Genomic DNA, 14430 nt, shown 5'->3' with positions numbered 1-14430 from the left:
CGGTCCATCTCTAGTTCATTTCATTATAAATTAAGGAACTGTGCAGATAAAATTCCACCCAGCACAGAAATTGATATCTGAATTCTGACTAAAGGAACAACATGCCAACTGATTAAAAAAAAAAAAAAACAAAAAAAAAAAAAACAGAATCTGAGTTTGTCATTGTTCCCTGTGTCTCCTCGGGATGTTGTTGTTGTAATCTCTCTCTCTTGCTCTCCTCTGCCAGGGTGGAACTCATTGCGGGTTCCAGCAAATAATCACGCACCTGCTTCTTGTTCTCCGGACACTCCAGCTACTACTTAAGGTGATGGCTCAGTGTTTCTCATCGCTGGATCGTTACGACACTTGTCAGTGTAACCCCATCTCTTTCTTGTGTATTCTCATTCCCGGTGTTTTTCCTGGCTTCCAATCATGTTTTCTAGTCTATAGATCTTGCTGGACCCGTCCCCGTTTCCACCCCTGGAGTTGTGACTGTGAGCGTGAGTGTCTTTGTACAAGAACCATACAAGGACCATGTTAGGCAAATTCTCCAGCAGCTACTTGAGAATAAACTGTTCATTAAGGGGGAGAAGTGCAAATTCCATGTTGAGACTGTTCCTTTCCTGGGGTATATCATTGAGGAGGGGAACCTGAAACCGGACTCCGTCAAGGTTCAAGCTGTTGCTGAATTGGCCCGAGCCCACAGATAGCAAGCAGCTCCAACGTTTTCTCGGTTTCTTTAACTTTTATCGTAGATTCTTTTCGTGACTTTAATAAAATTGCTTTTCCTCTAACCCACGTAACCTCTCCTAAGATTTCTTTCCAGTGGGATTAGGATGCCCAAGCTGCCTTCACACTTCTCAAGGAGCACTTCGCCTCAGCTCCCAACTGGATCTGGGTCTCCAATTCAAGGTGGAAGTAGACACTTCCAACTCGGGGGTGGATGCCATGCTCTCCTAACAAAAGGATGGAGTAAGCTCCCTCCATATGCCTTTTTCTCTCACCATTTGTCCCCTGTAGAACACAACTACGACGTGGGAGATCAGCGTTGCTGGCAATAAAATTTGCCCCGGAGGACTCGAGACCCGGCTCAAGGGCACGGTCCAACCTTCATCTCATGGACGGATCACAAAAAGCTAGTGTACCTACAGTCCGCCAAACTGTTAAACCCCCGGGCAAGCCAGGTGGACCCTGTTTTTCACCGGTTTCCATTTTTCTATTACCTATAGGCCAGGTTCTCATTATGTGAAACCGGACGCTCTATCCCAGCTCGTCTGGTTGGGTCCTTCTCTGAGGACCCAACTGACACTGCACCCATCCTGCAACCTACCTACACCATTGGGACCATTGCATGGGAAATTGAGTCATCGTTCCAAGAAGCACAGGGACCAGGCCACTGGCATGCCTCTGTCTTCTCTATAAAATGGACTATGGATTCCAGGCACCGGGGGAGAGGATTTCAGTATCTGGCAGACTGGGAGGGCTATGGCCCTGAAGAACACTCCTGGATTTTGCGGTCAGTGGTTCTGGACAAAACCAAGCTTTGAGAGTTCCACCCCTGCATCCTGACAAGAATGATGGGTCACCAGCAGGCTCCCATTTAAGTTCGGGGGGTACTGTCATGGTTCCCTGTGTCTCCCCAGGCATGTCTTTGCTGAGTGGTGCGTGTGGCCGAAGAAGAGTGTGCCCCCCCACCCCACCACCACCACCACCTTTCCACTCACACTTTGTATATGGCACCTGGTGATTGTGTAAATAAACTGTTATTTTTTGCAACATCAACAGAGTTCTGCGCCTGAGTCCGGTCATTCATTGTGACAGAGTTTTAAACACATGGAAATCTAAAATAGGTACAAACCTATTCTTCTCCTTTCCACCATCACATTTGTATTCTTAGACTCTAATAAGAGTGGCTTAGCATGAATCACCATTCAAAATAATCCTCATTTACCATAGATTGGGTGTTGGTGCAGCAATGCCATTCTTGCAATATCTGAAATAATCCATTTTAGATCCTCTCCCTTTAAGCCAGATTTCTTCTGACTGGCTGCCCTGGCAAACAGAAGGTCTGAACAGCAGGTTGATCATCCATCTGCACTTGCAGCTATAGCTGTGTGCCTGAGATGAGCATTTTAAGGATGTTCCTCACCCTCCTTAACATCATGCAGAGCCAAGAGTAACAGGAAAAACTGTCTGAATTTGAGTCTTCACAGTAGTTGGAAGAATTAGCTTTTTACTCACAGGGATTAGTTACACATCCATCATTTTCTCTAAACTGAACACCCACATAAAGAACAGTATGTAGGCCTATATATATGGTAGAAAATAATAAAAATTCAATAACATTGTCGCTTTCAACGACTTAGTATATTAGTTTCTTCACCAGCTGAAACAGTATATCCTGATCATACACTTTGTTTTGTACATCCTGGTAAGTAATGAAGAATGAAAAGAAATATGAAAGAAATTTAGTACACAAGGGCAAGGCAGCACCATTAAAGCACTTCGTCTTGGGGCCACTATGGAAACTTCCCAGGTTATGATATTGTACGTGTGAACCCCAGGGCCTGCTGCCATTGTATTATACCAGACCTTATGCCGTGTGTGTGTGGGTTAGGGGAGTACTGTATCTCTGTGATCATAAGGGGTCTGTGAAGGCGAGGAAACAGAAGGCCGGTTATACAGCTACACACAGAGGAGAGCGTAAGACTGCCAAGCTGTGGGAAAACTGGGAGCCAAATGGATCACACACGTAATCGCACACAGAGAAACGCAGCATAGTGCAAACACACATATGCTGTGCTGAACGTATGTGCCAGAGTGGGGCAAAAGACAGAACCAAAGTATTGAATGACATAGGGTGTTGACACTGATGTCTTGGCTGCTGGTCTTGAGCTAATATCCAAATCTTCTGTGAACCACTCGGCTCACACACTCAGATCCGATTTCTTCAGTCTCACTTCGACTTGAAAAAGTACAAAGTATCAGAAGGCACGCTGACCAATAAGTGAGAGCACCACTCAATATTCACAAATTTCCATTTCACACTTTGCAGAGCAATATTATGCCTGATGCATACAGACACAAATCTGAATCAAACGCTAACAGCCATGAAATGAACAGAAAAGAGAAAGCTTTTCGCTTTCCCTCTCCCGTTGGCCCAATCAAATTTTTATCCAATAAAATCTTTAATGAGGTGAGTCACCAAGTCACTCCCTCTACATCACCTTGTGACAGCAGACATAAATTCGATTCGTCACACCACGTTTTCGCACAAACTGCTGAAATCGTGTTGAATCGGCTGCGGCAGGAAAGCAAAGCTTTGCATTTTCCCCAATCACTGCTACAATTACAGCTCAAATTAGCCTGTCGGAGGTTGTTAACAATGAAATGTGGCATTAAAAAGTGCACATCTGTAAGCAAACAGATGGATGACACTGTGTCTTACTACCATCAGGCAAATGTCAGCCAATTACCAACATCTCTTTAAATTTTGTTTTTAATTGTAAAAAGAAATATTTGTGATTAAAAACAAATTGATGATAATACAGAAAAAGCACAAAAAAAAGCTAATGTTAGGTATTAAACAAAATGGAAATTTAGCTTTTTCTCTACCTCAAATAAACAAATTGCTTAATATAGATGGCCAATCTATATACAATGGCCAGCAGGGGGCGACTCCACTGGTTAACAAGAGAGGTTCAATTGCATGGAAGGTTGTGAGAAAATTATGCTACTTTATGAATTCAGGACTTCAGCAAACATTTTCCTGATGAGCTCTTAGATTAAAATCTTCTTTAATAAAGTCTAATGTTTGCTTTGTAGCAAAGTGACCCATTTAGAGCAAAAAACAGGCTCTAAATGGTATACGATAAACTTTAAGGTATAGCCCACTTCCAATCGATAAGTTGCTTCCTCATGGACATCCAGTTCAGCAGTTAGTTTTGCTCGTAGATACGAAGGATGTACGGGCAAAACTAACTACGAAGGACTTGCCAATCAGTTTTTCTGTGAAGCGCATTTTGTTTTTTTGGGGGATTTTTTTTTTTTTTTTTTTTGGGGGGGGGGGGGGGGGGGGTTTACAGTGCATAATGGATACATCTCAATAATCAAACTAACAAGCAGCAGCTGCAGCTTATCAGCTCTACCAACCTTCTAAATGTTCAAAATATCAAAAAAAAACTGCACAGGTTGGTGTTAAAATATATTAAATATTCACTCACTCATCCCCACTTTTCCAAACCTATTTCTCTATCGTTGAGCTAGAAACATTAGACTTTCATTGAATTAAACACCTTGTCCTGGATTTGAGCCCACAGCTTTTTGGATGAGGCTCATATCATCATCGCATGCCCCACAGAAGCCTCACTAGCTCACAGGGTTTCTCTCTACGCATCACCATGGGAAATCTGGTGTGAAAACAAGACACACTTTATCACTGCGCTGTCTTCTTTATCTGCCTGTAGTGACACGAGCGAAATAAACTTCTTTTAATCATTATGTTTATCGTAAAAGCTGTTTGGTAGAAGACAGTCCATTTCCTCGCCGTTTCCCTTGTTGCACTACAAAGGTTGACCCTAAATCACTTTCCGCTTTCATCTCTCACTGCAACCTGCAATCTGTCCAGCACTGGACTATTCTCGTTGCACTCTCTTTCTCTTTTCATCACCATCAAAAGAAGGATGCAGAGTTACTCAGTCAGCAGGGGGATGGAGAGCCAGCAGAAAATAGAAAAATAAAAGTCGGAACGGCTGGGCTGAAAGGAAAGTGGGTTAAGAGGGACGTGATGGATGAGACGGCGAGCTTTCCTGACTCATGGCCTGCTTTTGCTGGTGACTAATGTGGCCAGTGACATCTTTCTCACTATCCCTCAGCCCCCACGCCCCTCTGTCTCATCCCACCTGGGACACTGGTAGTCTGCCTGGGGCGGAGTATCACATAGGATCTCACCCAGCTCAACATGTCAAATCACCAAGTTCCAACTTAGAATGCAAGGGCTTATGTTGTGAGGTTTTCGGGGGCTGCAGTAGGTCTGTAGAGAGATAGCTAGGTTTAACCAAAGCACAGCTTTCTGTCTTATTTACAGCTAAACATTTTAAAGGGATGTGTGCAATGGAATGCATACAGATCCTCCAGGAAGACAGGATAAGAGTTACATGTTTATCTTACTTATATGTCTAATATATATATATATATATATATATATATACACACACATATATATTAGGGGTGCAACAATACTCGCATCGGTATTGAACCATTCGATACAGTGCTTTCGGTTCGGTATGCATATGTATCGAACAATACAATTTATTTTATATTTTTTTATTCTTTTCTTCTGACGATGCTGTCTGTGTTGAGCACTCAGCAGATCTGCGTTCGACTACTCCGCCTAGGCTGCACTATCGAGTGCAGATCCACTGAACAAAGCACAAGCTAGCAAGACAGAAGCTAAGCTCGTTGCAACATGGCAACTGCCTCAACGCTACCCAAAACTGAACCTCCCCCACCCTCATTCAGATCTGGCGTTTGGAACTATCTTGGTTTTCATGTGAAGCATGACCCTGAAGGTAAGCGCGTCATGGACAAAAGTAAAACAGTATGTCGGATGCCACGCAATGCTCAATTGGTGGGAACTAGTGCGTTAGCGCAGTTAGCTCGTTAACGTGTTGACGCCGTCCAGCCCCTCACACAGGGTGATCCGCGGTAACTCGTTAACGGAGATTTGCCGCGTTATGGCGTTAATGTCATTTTAATGAGATTAACGCTGACAGCACTAGTGAGAACACAACGAATATGACTGCACATTTGCGCCGACATCATCCTAGTGCAAAGACAAGTGGAAGCAGACAAAAACAACAAGCACGCATGCTACAAACTACCCGAGTCATTTAGACAGCCGTTAGCACATGATTCTCCTTATGGGGACCTGATATGTTTAATATGCTGCTGAGAATATAGCCCAGAAGAAGCGTATAGTATAGCTTTTATTTTGGAAAGAGACATTTCTCTGTAATAAACTCTCTTTTCCAAAGATGAGTGATTTCTCGATCAGATAGATTTAATTTCTTTTATTATTTTGCTGTTTCAGCAACATTAAATTTAAAAACTGTACTTTTGAGTTAAAATATATATTTATAATTTTAATAGATGACAAATTCATGGCTTGGGCTCTGGAGCTAGTGTCCTGAAGAGAGGCCGAACTCTAATAAGAAGACCTTCAGTTCCCACATTACATACAGCTTTGACAGCATTCCGAGGGAGGCTGGGGACACTGAATCTGAATGGACCACGTTCAATGGCTCAGGAAGCTACACAGAGCTGGCCATCAGAGGTGACGAGAGCCATTAAACGGAATAAAGGGTCCTATCAAGGTTGGTTACCCTACAGGACTCCAAAGACAGCTGCCAGATGCCAGCAGGCCAATCAAAGTGCAGCTCTGGCAGTAGCTAAAGCAAAAAGTCAGGTATGGGAGAAGTTTGGCCATAGAGCCAGACTGTCAGTTGGCCTTGAAGCGATTCTGTCAAATCATCACACAACTCGGGAGGCGGAAGCAATGCTCTGCCCACACAGTGTTAATAGTGCAAGTGGGATATTGCTGCTCACAGCAGAGCCGATTCTTCTACACACTGAAAGAAGCTAGTTGAGGTGGTTTGGGCACCTGACTAGGATGCTCCTAAGCACTTGTAGAGTGAGGTGTTTTAAGTATATACCACCAAAAGAAGGCCCTGGGTTAGACTCAGGAGATTATGTGGAGAGATTGCTGGAGAGATTATATCTCTCAGTTGGCCTAGGAATACTCCATTGGCTAACCTGAAGGAGTGTGGCTGAGGAGAGAGAGATCTGGGCTTCACTGGGCTAAAGCTGCACAACCCAGTGCTTGATAAATAGCAGATACCAGGTAGTTGGATGGATGGATGGATAATTGGGCCAAAAAATGAATACACAGACACTAATGGATAGTAAAAGTTAGTGTTGGATTAGATACTCATTTGCAACAGTACTGTTACCGACACTGCCATCTTCGCTCCTCTAACTGACACACAACTGCCCATAACATCACTGCACACAGGCCAGAACACCCCCACCCCACCCCCAACGTCACTAGCAGCTAAAAGCATGATCAGTAGTTTATTACACTGAACAGCATTCTATTAGGATTCCTCGTGAGGTCAGCAAAGGTTATCATCATAGTTAACCCTGTCACTGCACATGTTAATGTTAGTCATTTAGAAATTAGGTAATTATCAGTCAGCCACATTAGCTGTCTCTTAAGTTATCACTAAGGTAGTGGCTACTGGCTATGGCAAATTAATGAAACAACATTACAAATAACCTTAATGTGGGAGCTAGACACCAAACTTTATCTGGCTCATAATTAACAGTGTTAATTTAACAGGATAATAAAAATTTTTGTGTCTAAAAAGCATTATGGTTCTCTTAAAATCCCAGATTGAAGATGAGGAAAATCTATCGACAACTAATTAAAAACAACGGCAGCCTACCTTAGCTTCTTTCAGTTGTTTCCTTTTTAGAAACATTAGCCACACTATGGATCCCCATCTTTGATTTGGCAAGGGTTTTCAGAGGGGCACCATAACCACTATTTTGTTTTGTTTTTTCATTTTTTTTATTACTGGTCTTTCAACCTGGACAATTCCCTCACTGTGTCATGAAAAATGTAAACTTCAAAAATATAGGTCAAAAACCCCCATCACATCCATATGGGCTGACCTCTTCTGGGCAAGGTTCAGTCCAAGTATGCAAAATAATCTTATATAACACCTTAGTGTCTCAGTGGTAAGTCCAGTTTGGAGTGGGAGGTGAGGCGCGAATCAAGCCAAACAATAATCGTCAGCCAATCACAACCACCGCCATTGATGACACATACCAGTTGGCTAGTGAATTGTGCCCCACAGATGGCTATCCACGAGTGCAAGCAGCGACATACGGTGCAACAATAACACACATATAAATAAGCACCCAAACACGCACACCGGAGCCTGTTCATTGCTATGATAAGTGTCTAGCTCTGCCTCTTGGTTGTTTTCATTTGATTTTCATTTCAAAGAGCACCAGAACCAGCAGCGGGCAGCTACAGATCTGAAGTGTGATCAGATGTGTCAGTGCATTTATGAGTGTGTGTGTGTTGCACTGCACTTTGCCTTTGCCCTTTCCAGCTATTGGTTTTTAGTATTGTGTGTGTGTGTGTGTGTGTGCATGTGAGCTGAGGCTCTTTGATGGAAGATGATATAGTGCACAAAAGTCAGGCTGGCCTTTGGAGCAGCTCATCTGATAATATGTGATGCTACTCTCCCCACCACTAAGACTCAAGACTATGCACAATCATACAATTGTGGTCACAACTTTACATAATATGATGGTAATTTGAGGCTTTTATTCATTTCTTTCGACTTTTCTTTGTCCACAGTGAAATTATTGTACAGCAGACATGTTTACTGACTTACTGGCTTATTTTGGATTTTCTCAAATCCATACAGTATACAAACAGACGTATTCAAACAGACGTTTGCATACAGGCTCAAACATATACATAAACTTACTCTAAATCTTTCATTAAATTGTGCTGGATGTTCTACAAGAACTACTCCAAGATCATCAGTTTGAATAATGGTGTGTCAAAGTTATTCGGACGCGTCTCCACTTTGCCCAGGTCTGGAAAAAGACTCAAACTGTCACCCTCAGATGAGAGGAAATTTGTTGGGATGTTAAGGAACAACCCAGAAACCACCAAGACTAGAGCCTGCCATGAACTGAAAACTGTTGGAACGCCAGCATCACTGTCCACAGCGAAGCAAGGTTAACAACGCTGACTGAGAGGGTACTCATCATTTTATGGTCAGAAAAGAGAAAGATTGATGTTTCTGGCCACAATGACAAGAGATATGTTAGGAGGAATAAAGATGAGGCTGTACTAACTGTCAAGCATGGTAGCGGTAGCATCATGCTCTGGGGCTGTTTTGTTGATATTCATACACTGCACAAAGTGGATGGAATAATAAATAGTAATCAACGACTAGACGAAACTTGGAAAAAACTGTGCGTTCCAACAGGACAATGAACCGAAACACACATCAAAACTGGTTTGTGACTGGATTAAACTTCTGGAATGGTCTTCCTAAAGTCTTAACCTCAATCCTACAGACTACGCTTGAAATCCAGGTCCATGTCACGGTTCTGGGTCGGTTCGACCCAGCATTTTGAGTTTATTATGTTTTGATTTATTTTTGAATTATCTTTTCGCTACTCTTGTGCTTTGTTGATTATTATTATTATTATTATTATTGGAATTCTATGTGTCTGTTTATTCAGGTTTTAGGAATTGTCCTTCGGTTGTGTCTGTATAGTATAGTTCAAGTTCCATGTGTCATTTTCTGTCTGTCTCTCAGTGTCGTGTCTGCGTCCTTGTGTAGTGTTTTCTTGTTTCCTGTTTTATTGTGAAGGTCAGCGTCTCATGTGAGTGTGTTCAGTTTTGTCTCGTCTCGTTAATTACTCCCAGCTGTGTCCACCACCTGTGTGTAATCTCCCTGTGTTTCTCTGTGAGTATTTAAGTCGCGTCTTCTGTCATTGTAGTTGCTGGTCTGTCTGTGTATCTACCATGTCTCACTCGTGTGTTTTCCCTGCTGTCCGTCGTCATTCTCCGCTGCTCATCCTCCTTCATGTTCATGTCCTGGTTTGTGTTCACTAGTTTAGTTGTTCTCAGTTTATATAGCCTTCTGTTCCTTTTGCCGTTTGCCCATTTTTATTTTGTGTTTAATAAACCACCCTCACACCTTTACAAGTGCCTGCGTTTGGATCCTCCTTTATTTGCGAGTGAGATGAGTTCATGGAAATCACTGTGTATGTAAACTTCTGAGCACAGCTATATATTTCATCCAAGTAAATATTTTACAATAAGAGGCTTTTGTTCCATCCCAGACTTGCAGCTCAAAAGCTGCTTGGAAAGCCACACCCAACCAAATCTGGAGTAAAACTGTGACACGAGCACATGAATACTTCATAAGCAGACATGTGAGCTAAATGGCAGCTTTTGAGGATATAAAATGGGATGAGTGATCCTTGGTCTCTCTTAAATCGGTACAGAATAGCAAATTTATGAAAACTGGCTTCTGTGAATGTGTGAGTTCAAGTTAAATGGAAGTACAGGGCCACAGCTTTCCACAGCACAAGTTTCAGTCTTTTTAAGATTTTATTTACTCAGTTGCGTTTCATTGGATTATTCAAAGGATCGAGTCTGAGTCACGGTAGCATTTTAAGAGTTAAGCATGAGGATAATTATTCTCTTTCTCCTTGAAACAGGCCGAGAAGATACAGTCCTTTAGTGCCAGTTAATGCACTTACTCGCTCTCGCTTACTCATGCTTAATACTAACAATTACAAGTGTCACAAATATCAAACTGCCTTCATACTATTCCCTTCACACGATTGAGAGAAAGTCAAAGTACAGCTACTTTGAAACCAAAGACTCTTTATTTTAAAAGGCCTTAGAAGCTTTAGAGAGAAACCCTTTTTCTTTCCATCACTGTCTCATGCTTCAGAAATATAATATCTTCAGTTTTAAAAATGTTTAAATATTTACTTTTGCTTGTTCTTTTTATAAGATCCTACATGGACTTGCTCCACCCTCACTGAGTGAGTTCATCATGTTTAAATCCAATATCAGTGGAAGAGTAATCAGATCCTCTACTAGAAGGGATTGTACAGTACCTTTGGTATCTCACTACCTCTGGCAAAGATACTGAGATGTGGAATGGTATTCCAGCTGTATTAAGAGAATGGACTTCCTTCAACACATTTAAAACTAATCTCAAACGATGGCTAAACAGGAATCAGATTTGCAATCACTAGTTTTATATTAATATGTGTTATTTTTAATGTTACATATTTTGGATTTCATTGTAATATAACATTTTGTGCTGTAATTTCATGTATTTGTTGTCTGGACTAGATTGTTGTACACTGTCTGAGGGTTTGCTAAATTCCGTATTTATTGTTTTTGTCTGACCTGCCAGGTGCTACAGATGTAAATTTAGCCTGTTGGCTAACTCTGGCATATTTACATTGATATATGTTCATTAATATGCACTGTCCCTTTTTATTCAAAAGAAGATCCTGAGTCACATGTTTCAGTTTCCTTCCACAGGTGGGGAGCACAGTCTGCGCTGCCATTCTGGTGTTTGCATCTCCCTTCATTTGTGTGCATACACGTTCATGCAGCCATCTGATACAACCTCACACCTCAGCGTGCACTTGGCACAGGCAAGGGGCAGGCATCTTAAAATATGCTCAGTTTCACTCACACTCCCTCCTTCCTCTCCATTCACTGTCACGTGCAGCATAAACAAACACCATAAGAAAGGGGCAGCAGTGCATAAACTGAATTATAGCGAGGCACCTTTATGCCTTTGACCTCATGCAGCCATCCACAGATCACCAGAAGGGCACAGCTGACCTATGACATGCCTGAACTTTCTCCCTACATGTCTAAATCAGCAGAGACAACTGGTTCCACATCTCTTAAGCAAACATCAGTGTAGACTAAGAATCATCAGAATCAGAATACTTTATTAGTAAAAGTGAAAGCAAGAAAATTGTGTCTATGAGTATTTAGGCCACAATGCTATATCCACCACAGCATCACTGTGCATCATATCTACTGTCTCTTATGACCGTATTAATCTCTTTAAACACTTAACGAGATTAAAGTAAGAGAAGACATGAACCTGTAAGCTGTATCGTGGCAATTGCTTACTAACAAAGATGAGAGCATAACAGAGGAAAGTATTTCCAGCTGATGTGCTGCAAATAATCTAATCCAGTCCACTACCTCCAAAATGCCTATAGCCTGTACACTGCAAGATTAAACACAGTTTAAGATATTTGCGCCATGCTCCTCTCATCTGCTCAGATATCAGTTGTATTATTCCGATCATCAGTCCATTGGTGCGATCATTGTCCTGCACGGACACTGAGCACCGCGAGCCGCGCAATTAAGAAGGAATCAGTGCACTTACCACTTACAGCAAGGAGCGGCGAAGGCAAGGTGCGGGGAGTCGGAAGTTGTCAAATTAATGTTTGCTTCTGTCGTTTTTGTAAGTATGTCATCGTTTGGGTTTTATTTTCGCTGTGCTGGTGTGAGGACGGCGGTTCGCAGGACGGCTTGTCGGCTCTGTGATGCTGGTCACACGGCATGCAAGGCGCGGCGAGAAACGCGCTGCTGTGGCGAAAGGGATAGGAGGGTGGGAAGGAGGGAGAGGAGAGATGGATTACAAGCAGGCCCAGCCGCTTGGAGAAGACAGGCAAACAGCGACTACGCGTGGACATGTGTGGAGAAAGCGTGGAGGGAACTGTAAATGTTTACCTGTGCAAAAGCGTCCACCTGTCCTCACATTTATCATTGTGATTCACCTTTGACATTCTTCGTTTCGGCCTCAGGAGGAAACTGTTTTCAGGCTGGAGAAAGTTACATTTTACGTTTTATTAACTGCTGTGCACCAGCTTTTAGCCCAGTGGTTTTCAAAAAAACTATTTCTGGCATGACCCAGTTGTGAAATAAAATTTTACAAAATTATAATTTTAGTGAAATAAAAAAGTAAACACAGCAACCTTTTATTAAATAATAATGCTAATGATAATAATGTAGCTGCATTTAAAAAATATGTTACAGGAACTGCCTTTTTAAAAACCTTAATTAGGCACTCTAAAGTTTATAAACAGCTAGCAGTAGTTGATATGCAGTTAGCATATAAGCTAGCTTACCAAGCTAGATAGCAAAGAAAACAGGAAGAATAGAAGAATTGAATAGCCAATTTATAACGTTAATCACATAAAGTAACAGCTGTATGTGTAAATAAGCAAACAGGGTTTTGGGGGGGTTTAGCTAAAAAGGTTATGTTGATGTTCTTGTCATAGTACTTTTTTTATTCCCCCAAAGTGAAATATTAATCATAGCTAGGGTTTTCATGTAGCAAATTCACAGTGGGGATGAGACTCACTCCAACAAGTCACAGTCCATGGCTGTGAAATAGTTAACACACATTATAATGTGTTAATTGGCGATTTTTAGATGTGTTGTCATTTTTGCAGAGAGCGGCAATAACTTTGCCACTCTTGCTGTTTTGTTAATCTAATGGTCTCCTGGCTGCACAGCCTCATACTTAATGGACAAAAAAGAGAGTAAAAGAAATCTTCTAATGTTAATTTCAACAAAACAACTAAAGGGTGTATGTGGCAAAATGTCAAACTCGTTTACTCTAAAGTGTTGTAATGAGTTATATATATTTACATGTGTCCTAGCTCCTAAAGTTATTTAATCCAACAAGTGTGAAGAAAACAGTTGCTTTTCTTTTGCAGCCACTCATGGTGAACTTCAAGAATTGTTGAACTCTTTGGCGGTCGCTGCCCTTTGCAAGACTGAAATTATTCTCTGATCTAACTCAAACAGCTGCAAGCAATCGCAGGCTGGAGTACGTACAGTAGGCCTATGCAAGTTGAGACTCTTGGCTTGGACACAGCATTTAAATTTTTCCATTTCTGTAATGTATAAAACTCAACAAGTATACTGGATGTTTGCTAGAGATGACTCATAACACATCACATTGTTACTGTCTGAGTTACCCAGTCTGCACAGCACCAGTACACTAGATTAATGTGAAATGAAATTTAAAAAAAAAAAAAAAAAAAGCAGACATGATCTTTACTGGAAAGTATTTTGAATTTATATGAGATCTAATGAAATTGAAATGGCTATGCTTCCGTTTCCACTTAGTGAGTATGCAGCAGTGTCTGCACAGTTAAAATTGATGCTTTGAATTTATTTCCTATCCAGCCTTTTTGGATCTCCAGTTCAATATTTGAGACTAGCCCAGCCTTAAATGCAGCATGTGCAGTATATTCTCTAAGCCAACGTTTCTTACTCTCAGTGTGTTAAGCGGACGACACTAATCCTACTATGAAACCATAAACATCCTCAGCATGGAAACACAAGGCCAGACATGGACCTATAAAAATATATTTGCAGGTGAAATATGTGCCACCAAGGCCTCTTGCAAAAAGCCAGTCAGATAGGCATAAATCAGAGGCCTTGGATCAATGCCCTGTTTCCCATAGGCAAACTGCTGTGGCACAACACAATCAATTCTACCTCTGGATTCATAGCTCCAATTACTAAGCCTTGTTCTCTGCTACAACTATAAAAGGGGTGTGTGTGTGTGTGTGTGTGTGTGTGTGTGGTGGAGGGGGTGGGGGGGTCACCTGGAATCATACCCTATTTATAGTAGTTTTGGATTCAACTCAGTTCCTCTGAAATGTGCAGAGGGGCAACCGAAGCGTTTCTTTCTTTCCAGTGCTGACATCAGCTAATGCAGACACCACAGTGGCAATGGAAACAGCGTGCATTTAGTCACCCTATAATAAAGACAAAAATTGCTG

General features: G+C 41.7%; 1 protein-coding gene across 1 annotated transcript in view; it reads right to left on the bottom strand.

Moving 5' to 3' along the window:
- The window catches only part of rims3 (regulating synaptic membrane exocytosis 3), a 48564-nt gene extending 36336 nt beyond the window's left edge, over positions 1-12228 (bottom strand). Inside the window, exon 1 of the mRNA XM_040020142.1 lies at positions 12015-12228. The gene's annotated coding sequence lies outside the window, so the exon portion shown is untranslated. The remainder of the gene's footprint in view (positions 1-12014) is intronic.
- Positions 12229-14430: the final 2202 nt, after the last annotated feature.

This window comes from Simochromis diagramma, unplaced genomic scaffold, assembly GCF_900408965.1.
Source record: "Simochromis diagramma unplaced genomic scaffold, fSimDia1.1 OVJJ01000753.1, whole genome shotgun sequence".
NCBI classification, from domain to species: domain Eukaryota; kingdom Metazoa; phylum Chordata; class Actinopteri; order Cichliformes; family Cichlidae; genus Simochromis; species Simochromis diagramma.
This window is presented reverse-complemented; position numbering and strand designations above follow the sequence as displayed.